The following is a 12,542-nucleotide window of genomic DNA, read 5'->3' on the forward strand; positions in this document are numbered from 1 at the left end:
AGCTTTGAAGGAATAAGGGTTTTGATGTAAAAACAATGATTTAGATTGAACTTGTCTGGAATCAATGTCTGTCCCTGAAAAATGTCGGCACAGCACATCACCACTGACCTCAAAGGCACCGCTGGTACCCAGAGATGCTATTGCTTTTGGCAGTCTATTCCTCTATTTCAGTCTCCTCTCTGTCCATTTTTTCTCTTTTTCCTGCTCCAGGTTTCTCTTGCAAGTCAGAGCTGAAAGATCTACAGGGCATAAGTGATCTCTCACGTCAGAGCAATGCTAGGCACAGTAGACATGCCAAGACACTGGATCTAGTATATAACTTCATGGGCATGCCACAGTTCAAGGTATGGAAGGGAGCTGGAGGTTTTTTTCACCTTTTCATTTGCTTGTTTGTTTACAGAGAGGACATCCAGAGAAATGGGCAAAGATTGAGTTCATTTTTAGCACATTTCTACACAAAACCTATTCTTGCTGGGAAGTGGTGGGATTTTGGGGCACATCACTAATGGCAGGCATTTCCTTGTACACAGACAGAGCTTTTGCTAAGGGAGAACTACAACAATGCTCAAAGAGAAAGGAGAAAGCAGGGTCTGACAAAAGAATAAAGAAAGATAAGAGGATTCACTTAATGCAGTAGAGCTGAGCTAAAACCTGGATCAAAGCTTTGAAATGATACCATGAAGTTGGTGGGAGTCTGGTAGAACTGGCCCAAATGAGACTGCTAAACAATAAGTGACTCATGCTTATAATTCCCCCTCTTTTTCATCTTTATATGCTGAAGGTAAGTGAACCCTTATTCCATATTGCTACATTCAGTGAAACTGTAAATAATCAAGTGTTGAGCTTCAGCTGTAATAATAAAAACTGACAAGAGCCTGGCAGGTTTTCAGTATTTTCCCTAAAAATAGCAAGAAAAAACACCACTTTCAAGTGCCATCACCTTCTTTATATATTAAACTACTCTGGAAAGAAATAATATCGTCAATTCTTATATATAATTGCCTCACAGATACCAGCTAGACTGTGTCACCATAACCACCTCTCTTTTGCTGTAAAAGATCTATCAGTGAATCCAGTTAAAAAAAACTCCCAGAAATATCTTTACATTCTGACTCATTAATTCATCCTTTTCCCTAACTGGTCCTCTGATGACATTTGAAATGAAACTGCTGAAAATATTCCAAAGACATTTTCTTCCCTAAAGATTGTTTGTTGCATACCACAGTGTTTTCCATCATCTGTATCCACTAAGCTGTGCACCATCTCTCTCTCTCTCTGTTCTGTCGTTTGTCGTCCTCCCTGGAGATTAGCAAAGATAAGTTATTTAGGTTTTGATGACTCCACAGGGCTGCTTTCAAAGTGGCATTTTTTTTCACAGTCATTTTTTCTACTTGGAGAAAATATCTTTCCTTCTGGAACAAACTTCTGAAAAACATTCTACCTGATATTTGCTTTTCCTTTTAATCTTTATCTCCAATTTTGTATACATTCAGGAAATAAAAGTGCCGGTTCCGAGAGCTGAAGTGCTGTGATGCTTAGAAGGCATTTAACGTCAGTCTTGTCAAAAGGTTACCCTTCTTTGGATTCAGAGCAATTCCCCTATATTTGGCTGCGTCTCCTGCAAACATTTGTACAAACTTTCTGAACGCTCTCTGAATCCAGAAAAAGACTCTATCAGCAACTGCTGCAGTCTGTCACTTGTAACTGCTCAGTGCTGTGTCTCCAGCTCCAATCCTCCACTGTTAGTATCCCAGTGAGCTAAGGTAGATTTTTGCAAAATGATACTTGTGTCCCAAATTTGTTGTGCTTTTGGATCATGCCAGCCCTGTTTGAACACTCTTTCTGTTACTGAAATAAGTAAATTAAAGGTACCAGATACCTGAAGAAATCTACCACCTGTAGCCCTCTCAGTTATCCGAAAGCATGTACAGCAGTGCAAGTGGTGTTCTCTGATTGTTAACCCTTAGATCATTGTCACATCAATTGAGACGTATTGTGTGAGCAGGGGCTCTACCATGCCTTGCTCTTCTGCTGTTATTCAGCAGTCTGCCAGGCTCTGTTAGGACTCTACCAGCTGAGATTCCTCAACAACTTCATTGTCAGCATTCACACTTTCTACTACTTGATATGTCAGGAGATTGCCTTGTTGAAATGATCATTAACCTGAACAGTTTATGAATACCACAGATGCAATTACTTCTATGCTTATTCACTTATCTGATATATTTTCAGGGTCTCAAGAATTGCTCCAGATGGTCATCAATTGCTGTTATGTAATCTAAAAAAATATTTTATTGTTGAACTCCCTAAACTCATTGTCGAAAAATCTCCTTTGTGACACTCAGATTATTTCATTCCTTTACAACCTCATAAATACTTGAAATACCACTTTAAAGTATACTTGAAATGGAGAAGCTCATAGCTTTAAAAAAAGTCACAGTTATCACATTCCTTGCAAGAAATTGCACATTGTGGTAACTAATTTGAATCCTGTGAAAAAAGTCAAAGTATGGGTGTCCACAGTAGCATAATTTTTTTATCATTATTTCTTTTTATTTCCTCGTTATTATATCTGATAATAACCAATAGAAACCTGAGCAGTTTTCTGCAAAGTTACTATTGACAATACTATTAACAAAAGCCACGCAGGTATCATGGTATCATGACAAGGGCCTTGTCACATGCCAGCATACAGTTCAATACCTGGCTTCTGATGGTGGTTAATGGTTTACTGATAAATTACTACAAAACAGAGAAAGTATGGAGGAGAGAGTTTTCATAGCTATAGCAGCTGATATTTAAGAGTGGAACCTAAGTTAGCAGCCTCATCTTCAACTCTGCAATGAATGAAGGCAGGAAAGTTTTTTTACAGTCATTTGGCTTTTCAGACCTCTGAATTAGGCTCCTGAAATCTTTCTCTCTGCTCTCTCTTAAGCTCCTAACCCAACCATTTTAGTTTGGAGCTGAGTGGAGCATGAACCCTCACCATGCCAAAAAGTGAACTGTGTCATTTAGTCTCTTTAATCCAGTTTATTCTTAGGGAGTCTTTCAATATCTCATCTTTGTCGCATCTCCCCTCCACAAAGTATTGTGCAACCTCATCTGGAGAAAATGACAGTCAAATAAGAATGTTATAAATACCTTGAAATGAGTGGAGTAAACAGCATGGCAATAAAGTTGACCAGGTAGCCCCCCTCGAGAGATGCTTTTTATTATGTTCAGCTGCAAGTGCCATTCTCCTAATGCTGCCCATTCATCTTGTGCTGGGTTACAAGTCAAACCTGCCTGCACTCGTGCTCTCTTAGAGTAGAGAGATCCAGCTATGGCCAGCTCACGGTAAATAAACTGTGTCATAAAAATACAGGGGTTCCCCCATAATTTTTTTCTCCTGACTTTTTGTTTTGTTGCTAGGAATAGATGATTGCAACCAGACAGTCCACAAATTAATTCCTTGGCACATCAGTCAGCTACGAATCATTTATTTGAGATGTCATGGCAATATCAGAGGGATTTGGGGTAGGGAATAAAAGATATGGTACAGTCTAAGCAGCGTGTAGTGGTACTATAATTGAGGGCAGATACAGAAGAATGGAGTTTCCCTACTAGTGAACTGAGCAGTGTAAATTTGCTGGTACTCCACTCGTGTGGTAACATTCGCTGGGAAAGGAAAAAGGTGTATTTTCATGTTTTGTGAGGTGAGGGAGAACAAAGAAAAGAGAAAAATTCAAGCATGTTGCTGTAGAAGATTATAGTAGTAATTTCTACGAAAGCAGTTGCTCAGTTTCTCACCCTGAGTCAAACTGAGGCAAAAGGTCAGTGAATACTGTGATGGCAGTTCAGTATCTATTTCAATAAGCAGCAAAGTGACTTTGCCTGATGCAATCTTTCAACATGACGAAAGATTTTTTTGCACTTAATGAAACTAAATCACGTCCAGCTCAAGAAAGGTCAACAAACCTTTCTAGTTAATATATCTTTGGAACTCAAATCAAGCCATCTAGTTAATCTGAAATCCCGAAGCAGATGCTTCTACAGTTCCACAATATTTACACATCTTCTAATCCTGGCACTACAGCAGGCAGAGAGACCTTTTGTGCTTTACTATAGAAGCAGCTTTCCTGCTTCTTGTTTTTCTGTTGTGTCATGAAAAATTCACTGCTAGAAAAGATCAAAATACAATTTACATCTGTCTTTTCATATCCTAGTTCAATTATGGTTTTCATTACCTTGAAAGTTAGCTTAAATGTTCCCTATTGCCCAACAAATAAGTAAGTAAATAAACAAACAATTTAACTACAAGGGAAAGGAAAGCTTCATTCTGGTATTTACCACAAAGTACTCTAAGTAACCATTTCCAAAGTGCATAATGGTTACACTGAGTTAAAATTCTTCTGTCTGAACATTTCAGATAGAAATGTCTTTCACCTCTTCTGTCTCTACCAAGGTTTGTTTAGTGACCTACTGAGACATCAGAGACTGCCACCACCTAGCTTGAAGTGGAAAAGGAGAGGATGCAGTGATCACATAAAGTGCACTCTGTGTCAGATGGAGGTTGAACTGGATGCTTATTTTGCCCCATTCCTCTCAAATAGAGGGACTTTAGAGAAATCTGAAACTCCACGAATATGAGTCTGGTACAAGCAGATGGATTTTCACATGCTGCATGCATAGCTGCAGAGCTCACTGGTTTGTGGTCTCATCAGCATTTAAACAGGACTGAACATATGGGCTCATAATCCATATGTAAAATGTGCATAATACAAGTCTGCAAGGTGCAAAGGGAGATGGCATGCTGGTTCTTACTCACCTGGGACTGGATTTCAGATTAGGACAGTTTCTAAGCATAACGACTTACACAGGCATTTTTTTCTCCTAGTAGGAGCTATTCAACCTGCTGTTTGTTTAGGAGCTTCCAAAATAGCGGATAAGATTATTTGAAGCACTAATGGACACTTGCAGAGGGAGGATTAGAAACTCACTGGACGAGTCCTATGTTCTTATGGTCCAACACTATTTGGCTATCACAAGGTGTGCTGAAATCAACCCTGACCATGCACATCTTTCAACCTTTGTTAGACCCTTAGATCTCTCAAATATGGTGTTTTCTTGAAAAAAATGTACTTCCTCTCTGTACTCTCATGTGCTCCAGGGACCTTAGCTTAGTCCTACTATGAGAACGAGGCAGGAAGGCTTGGAGAAGATAACATATTGGCTTTGATACTTAAAGGTACTTACACTGACATAATTGCAATTATTAATACTGGTGAAAGGATGTGCCCAATCTATAATTTGAAGTAATGTTGGGTAACTTGAACAATATGAATCATGAATCATTCATTAAGTGAGTAATGCTTTTAATGAGTTATAATTAATTTTCAGATGTCCTCTGTTATTTTGTTGTGTATTTTAAGGTCACCAGCATTATTTTTTTGTGTGTCATAATTACATTTAGGCTTATATGCTATTTCCATCAAATGCAAATATATTATTTGCTTTAGTTCAAACCTTTTTATACGTAGGGGAAGGACTTTGAGAATGGTGAAGTGTCTTAAAGGCAAAGCCGGTGGAATTTCCTTAGCTGTATATGAAGCATCAGTCCTGTGTTTTCGAGTCTGCAAGCCAGGATGCTGAAACATCAGAGGCTGTAAGAGAAGTTAATGATAGATCTGCCTGCTTGATGTTTCAGATCCTCTTTGGATGTAAATAGGTAGAGCTACACTGAAGCTAGCAGAGTCCTACCAGCTAAAAAAAATTTACAATGTGGCTTTGAGTAAGGTTCTATTCCCCAGTCAGTAGGTGTCCAGTCTACCCACCACTCAGCCAGACACCAATACGTTCACATTAGTTACAATACTTTTTGGTTGCTTCATCAAAAAATCTCAGAGATTATGTGCCCTCAGGACATAGTACCATTACATTGTGTCAGCCCCAAATGGAGGGGCTTAGGCAGAGCAGCCCATCTTTTCTGAGATATGAGTAGGGCATCTTTTTCTGCACTGACTTACGTTCCATTTTTCTTCCTGTATATCTGAATAAATAACTGAGAAAACCCCCTCTTCTACACAGTCCTGTAGCTTCCATTTTAGTTGCACATGCTCTCTCTGTCTCTGGAGACAGTCATCCTCGCACTCCATCACCAGAGGAATGAAGACAAAATACCAGCTTCCTGAGTAATACTAAGATGTCTTTAACTGCATAATAATTGATGTTTTTATGGAGTTCCAGATCATTTAACGATATTGAACACTTCAATGGTTTAATCCTTCCTCACACAACGAGTAGACAAATAATAGCTTGATAGACTTCATCATTCATGAAAGGCAGACAGAGCAGGCAAGCCAGCATGAAAATATTTTAATTATACTTTGTCAAAAGTATATCACAGGAGATAAGAGTGCTCTTCCTTCACCAGTTTCATTTGGGGAATTTGTCCAAGTCTAAATTTATTTGCTATTAAAAATTGCACTTGGGTTCAAAGACTGTATTTCCAGAAGGCAAGAAGAAAGAGAGACAAGATAAGAACAAATATGAAATGAAAAGTGGCAGAACACTACAGAACTTAAGGTGGGCAATTTCTTGCTTGAGGCCAAGCTTGGGAAAAAAACCCAACTTCCTAGAACACAGGAAGTGAAATGGAGAAAAGGATGGGACAAATCTCATATTTCATAAACTTTTTGCTTTATGCAAATTTAATATGGGAAAATCGTATGCAGTCCCACTGGGCACATATCAGCGGGGTTAACTCACTGCAAAAACCTTCCCCTTGGTAGATGTTCTCCAGGCATCTCTCCCCAGTTTCACAGACTGTATTTATAAAGTATAAGTATCTAAAAATGCAAATGAATGACATCTGGGGTTGATAAGGAACATAGAAAACTGGCTTTCTGATCAAATAAAAAGGTTATGTCATAATTTTTTTTTTTGGAGCTGAGCCCAAGCTTACTAAAGTCAGAGGGAGTTTTTTCTACTATGTTTCAATAGTTTTGGGATTGAGCCCTTGTGAAACTGTGCAATGGCATATTGCAAAATAGGGTTGTTGATCATTATACTACTCAGCTTCTACTGAAGCTGATATTATTATTTTTATGTCATATAAAACAGCATTTGATAAGGGTTGTTAAAATTATTTTGTCTCCAGTGCAAATGTAGTATTGCTTCTATGTGTGACTGCTCTTTTGTTACTAGCGGCTCGTCTTTTAACAACATGTCATAGTAGGAAAGATGTGAGAGAATCAACAATAAGAAAATAGGGTAAACCATTTAACAACTCTATTTTCTTTCTTGTCAGCGTTTTCATGGAATCATAGACTACAAAGTCCTCATATTGCTGAGGTAGGTTGTATTATCTCTTCTCTGTGGTGACCAGTGACAGAACCCAAGGGAATGGCCTGAAATTGTGTCAGGGGAGGTTTAGGTTGGATATTAGAAAAAGGTTCTTCCCCCAGAGGGTGGTTGGGCACTGGAACAGGCTCCCCAGGGAAGTGGTCACAGTACCAAGCCTGACAGAGTTCAAGAAGTGTTTGGATGATACTCTCAGGTACAATGGTGTGACTCTTGGGAATGGTCCTGTGCAGGGCTAAGGGCTGGACTGGATGATTCTTGTAGGTCCCTTCCAACAGCATATTCTGTGATTCTGTATTAAAGGACTAAAGATGAGGAGTAAAGTATTTACTTGACTTTTGGTGCATGCTGAAAAAGGTCAGAAGTTTTCTTTCACTCTGGTTGGCACTGAATGTCTCAGAGCAAGAAGTAAATAAGGGATTTCCAAAAAGTGTCTAGATTTTGCTTTGTTCTATTACCATTTAAAGTCAATAACAAAATTCTCTTGACAATTATAGTGGTGGGGTCAAGCTCTACACATACTGTACTGGAAATGAGATCAAGTCACAGGTTTCCAGCAGTGTACCTCATTCAGCAGTAACAGGTCTTCTGTAATCAGCCAATTTCCAAATCATAGGCATGTATCCTCTGTGTAATTCACACAAACACACCTTTTTTTTTTTCTTTTTTTTATTTTTAAAAACTGCCAGGCTTTTAGTGTCAGTAAAATTTCCCTGCAGTGAGAAACTCCAATTTAATTAAATGTTGCATGAAACTATTTCTTTTCCCCTGCTGCACATTTGCTGCCTATTAATGCATCCTGTGTTATTCAACTCAAGGTAAACAAACATCTCTATTCAGCTTTCTCAGTGCAATTAATTCTTTTTTTTATAACTCTGTCATGATTGATGTAACTCATTTCTTTGCCAACAAAAACTTTCCTAGCCTCTTCAATTCCTTCTTACACTGACAGATGTGTTCCCTCAGTGTATCTAGACCTTCAAATTTCTGTTTTTTCTTTCTTAAAGACAAGACAATTGAAAGGAAAGACAGGAGGACCGAAGCCACTGTGGATTAAATGCTTCAGACTTCATTTTATTCACATCCACCCTCTTCAGTTTTATGTTTCTGATTAACTAGAGACCATGAACTATTTCTTTCTTTCTTTCCCTAGAAAGGTTATTTTGATTTTCAAACCGATGAATATACATTGACACATCTGAGACTGACCATTACTTTTATCACCTTGGTATGTAATGTAGTTATTTAAGAGTACTTTGGAACCTTCCCTATTCTATCTTGGCTAACCTAACAACTTGCATCAGTTAATTTTGCCAACTCTATGTTTCCCTTTAGCCTATTGGCTTAGTTAGGCTGGTAATAATTGCAGCTAATTAAGAACAACTAATGCAGACAGTAGTCCATTTGTCTGTTCAATCTTACACTGAGGTTTGACATATTATTTCTGCTGGCTTACTATGTCTTTTTTCCTTGAGAGTGTGGGCTCTGAGAAGAGCTGAAGTATGGAGGTGAGGAGTCTTTGCTTACACAGAACATAAACCAAGTCTTAATAGGACGTGAGACTATTCAGGTACTTCAAAGCCTGCATGCTATAAAAATACACATTGGTCTGAATAGCTTTTCAGTCACAGAAATGTGGAAAATTGAATTGTCTCCCTGTAGGAAATATTAATAATTTGTTTTCAACCCACGCTGATGAAATTTTGACATCTCAACTATTTGCACATAAAAGAAAATGGAAAACAAGCTCAATGTGAAAATATCGAACTGCAAAATGTTTACTTTTTTGATCAAAGAGAAGATTATTAATCTCAAAAGGCTGATTTATTTGGTATTCAAAAATTTCTGCAATACTTCTGAAAACTGGAAGTATCAGTGTTGGGGTTTTTTTTTAGATTGAAAAGAAGTTTTTTTAAAATGTTCTACTTGAAATATTTTATAACCACTGTTACAGGACAAATATCCTGTTTTGTTTTTGTGGTGGTTTTTTATTTCTTTTTTATTTTTGTTTCTTTGATATTCTAGATTTTTAAGGAAAAGATTCAGTCAAAGTATTTTAGATATCTTCTCTCCTACTCTCTATTTTCTAGAAAAAAAAATTATGAAAGAAGCATCCTTGAGATGACTCTGTCTTGGTTCACTGAAGATGCAGAGAACATTAATGTAAGCACATCCACACAAATGCTCTTCCTGGAGAGTGTCAGAGAAGTGGCATTTTGAAGAGATGCATGTTTTAGAAAGACATCATATCTTTCTGCATGAACTCAGAAATTCACTTGTTTCCATCTAATAATCTTGGGCCAGAGATTACTGCTGACATGCTGGCTAACAGATTTCCTTAATTGTTTCTAGTTTTCACTTTCATTAAAAAACTTCTGATAAATTATGGTAGCCAACTCTTTATTTGCTATTGTTGTTAATTTAATGCTGGGAGAAATAGAGGATAAAATCTTGTTTCAGTGTGAAAATGGAACCTAATACCCTGAAAATAGGAATAAAAATCTTGGTTTTGATTGCAGCTAAACATCTGTGCAAGTGGAATAGCTTTTTTTACAACAGCCACAGAAAAAGAAAGCTGACGAAACTAAATGTTCAAGTTACCTTGGCTTATTTGGATGAGAGAGTTCTGTGGCAAAATACATACCACCTTTCAGATTTCATGGGGGCTCCATCTCATCTCTGCCACCACAGGCAAGTAGCTCATAGTGTGCTAACCCTCACTGTGGGTTTGGCTACCTGGGGTCGTGCAGCAAAGGCAAACTGAATCAGTTAATTGTGTGAATTAAAGCGCATTAAAAGTCCTGCAGGTGTTCTCTTTCAAGTGTTAAGAGGCTGTATGTCACTGCAGTTTAATCTTTCTCTGAGGAGGGCTTGTCCTCAGTGGAGTGTTAGCATAAGGTATAACTCCAGCATCGTTCCTGGCTGAACTGCCGCACGTACAGAGCAGTCTCTAAGCTGAATTAGGCGATGATTTAGAGACCTTTGCTGTGGTTTGGCGTCCATGCTGGTGGATGAACTGAAGTGCCTGTTGTCTTGCTTATCTGGGTGTGGAGGCTTGCTAAAAGCTGGATGTAGACTGCCATGCTGCAATGGAGCTGATTTAGCTTGTTTGCCACAGGCCCAGGCTAAAGTTGAGTAGTGCTTATTTTCAAACCAGCAAGGGGGAACACAGCCATTCACTGTCAATTCCCACACGGAGTGTGTCACTAGCCAGTCTTTCTCCGCAGCTTCACTGTTCACAGTACGACCATATTTGACCAAGAGAGGCCAGCTCCGGAGGAATCAAGCTGCCTCTCAGGGTGCATGCACATAACTAGAAGCAACTGAGTTCCTCTAAGCATCTGATGAGCTGTAACTAAATAGGACATGGAGATTTTATTGCTTTTACTTGCACGTAAGTAACCGGAGTTAACCCTGCACTAGCAATGTTCCCTGAGAAACTACAATAATCTATGGGCACAAGGACATGAATGGGAAGGAGGGTGATTTATCACTCCCTCTTTCAATCACATGAGTTAGCTGGAATGTCTTTGTAGTCTTTTCTAGAGCCAAAGGAAAGAGAAGCCTCCATGAAGTGGCTTTGAGCACATAAATTAGGCACTTCCTCAGAGTGTCTCACTGCACGAACCCACCTCTCTGCATTGATCCTAAAAGTCATTGGTAAGAATAGTCAGCAATTTTAGGCACACGTGCTTCCTTTGGGGTTTGTGACTACATGAAATGGAAAGTGGAGTTTTGGAAGACATTGCCATATATGTTTTATCTGCTAACAAACAATAGGTTTAGCGCCTGTAAGTTGATGTCTGATGCCAGCAAAAGCTACATATGTATGCCTTTACAGATTTTGGTGTAATTGAACTGACCTTTTGCATATGACAACATTTTAATATTTTAATTAAACATTTTTTACCTCCCCCTCATTACTTTTTTCTACCTAAATTTGGCCTGTGCAAAACCCTGCGCTTTTTTGTGTTCACAGGCAACTTTCCACTCATCCTAGAAGAGGCAGGTTTATGCTGATTGTTAACAGTGGAAACAAATGGCATCAGATGAAGTACAAGGATACTTGTACCACAGTGGTGCTCTCCAGCAGAGCCATCTGAGACAGTGGAAATGGATTTTTCCTTTTAGTGATGAAATACAAGGACATGAGATCAGGCAAACTGGATCAGAAGTGACTGAAGAATTTGGTCACAGAGTAAGCTATAATTAGTATTTTGTTTTTCTTTACTCCAGCTGCAGGCTGCAGCTACTGTACTTTCAGATGTTACCAAACTGCACAGAAAAATAAAATCAAGAAAAAAAATTATGTTATAAATTAACATTGACCTTTCATTCACCTTCATTCCTCTTGGATTACCCAACTTCTTATTAGAAGTGTTCATCTGCAGTGCTTCTATCCCCCTTCACTGGTTGTGTAATTGGAAAAAGTCAGTACAACTGCACTTCTGTGGTTTGGTTTTAGTTGCTTTTACTGACAACTGGGTAGAATATTGCTATGTATTGCAGTTTGGAAATATGTACAAAACTGATATTTCACAAATATCAGTTTTGAAAGCTCTTCTGTAACAGCATGGGGGAGATGGGTTTAAATTCACACATTTTACAGCCAACCTAAGGGAACTGGTGAGGGTTGTGGTAGCCCATAATGGGTTAGAGAAATTTTAACAACAGCAGTGTAAGTAGTTCTCTGTTAACCTCTACCCAAGCAACCTCTGACTTTATGTTTCAAAACATATTCAATGCTTGATTCCTACTCATTGTCTCTCATATTCTTTTTCTAGAAATATAGAGCCTTTTCCAAACAAACTGGACTTCCCAGTGAAAACTGGGTGAAATATAAGGTTCCATTTTGATTTTCGGAGGTAGTTGACTGATACATTCTGAATGAAAGTACTGATAAATAGAAATGATCTGCCATAACTTACAAATTAAAAACTCACACACTTTCACAGTTTAAGTCCTGGTGCCTTACTTCTTGCTGTCTCTATGTAAAACGCAAATATATCTCTGAATGCTTTGCCACTTGAGAAATGACAGTTTTATCAGAATTAGATAAAACTATAGATACTGAAGATACCAGTAATGATCCTCTTCCCCCCATGTCAGAGTTAAATTCATAAATCTCTTTTATGATGGTTCAAACTCAAGATGAATTCTCTATGGGAGTTATCTTGAGGAAAACATTGTAAACTGGCCAT

General features: G+C 38.3%; 1 long non-coding RNA gene across 1 annotated transcript; it reads left to right on the top strand.

The window, feature by feature from the left end:
• The first annotated feature begins 499 nt into the window (after positions 1-499).
• On the top strand, positions 500-11,616 carry LOC113965864. The gene is made up of 3 exons (XR_003533667.1): positions 500-781; positions 8,495-8,569; positions 11,321-11,616. It is a non-coding gene; the product is annotated as an uncharacterized LOC113965864 (long non-coding RNA).
• The last annotated feature ends 926 nt before the right edge of the window (positions 11,617-12,542 follow it).

This window comes from Neopelma chrysocephalum, unplaced genomic scaffold, assembly GCF_003984885.1.
Source record: "Neopelma chrysocephalum unplaced genomic scaffold, ASM398488v2 Primary Assembly neopelma1_59, whole genome shotgun sequence".
NCBI classification, from domain to species: Eukaryota; Metazoa; Chordata; class Aves; order Passeriformes; family Pipridae; genus Neopelma; species Neopelma chrysocephalum.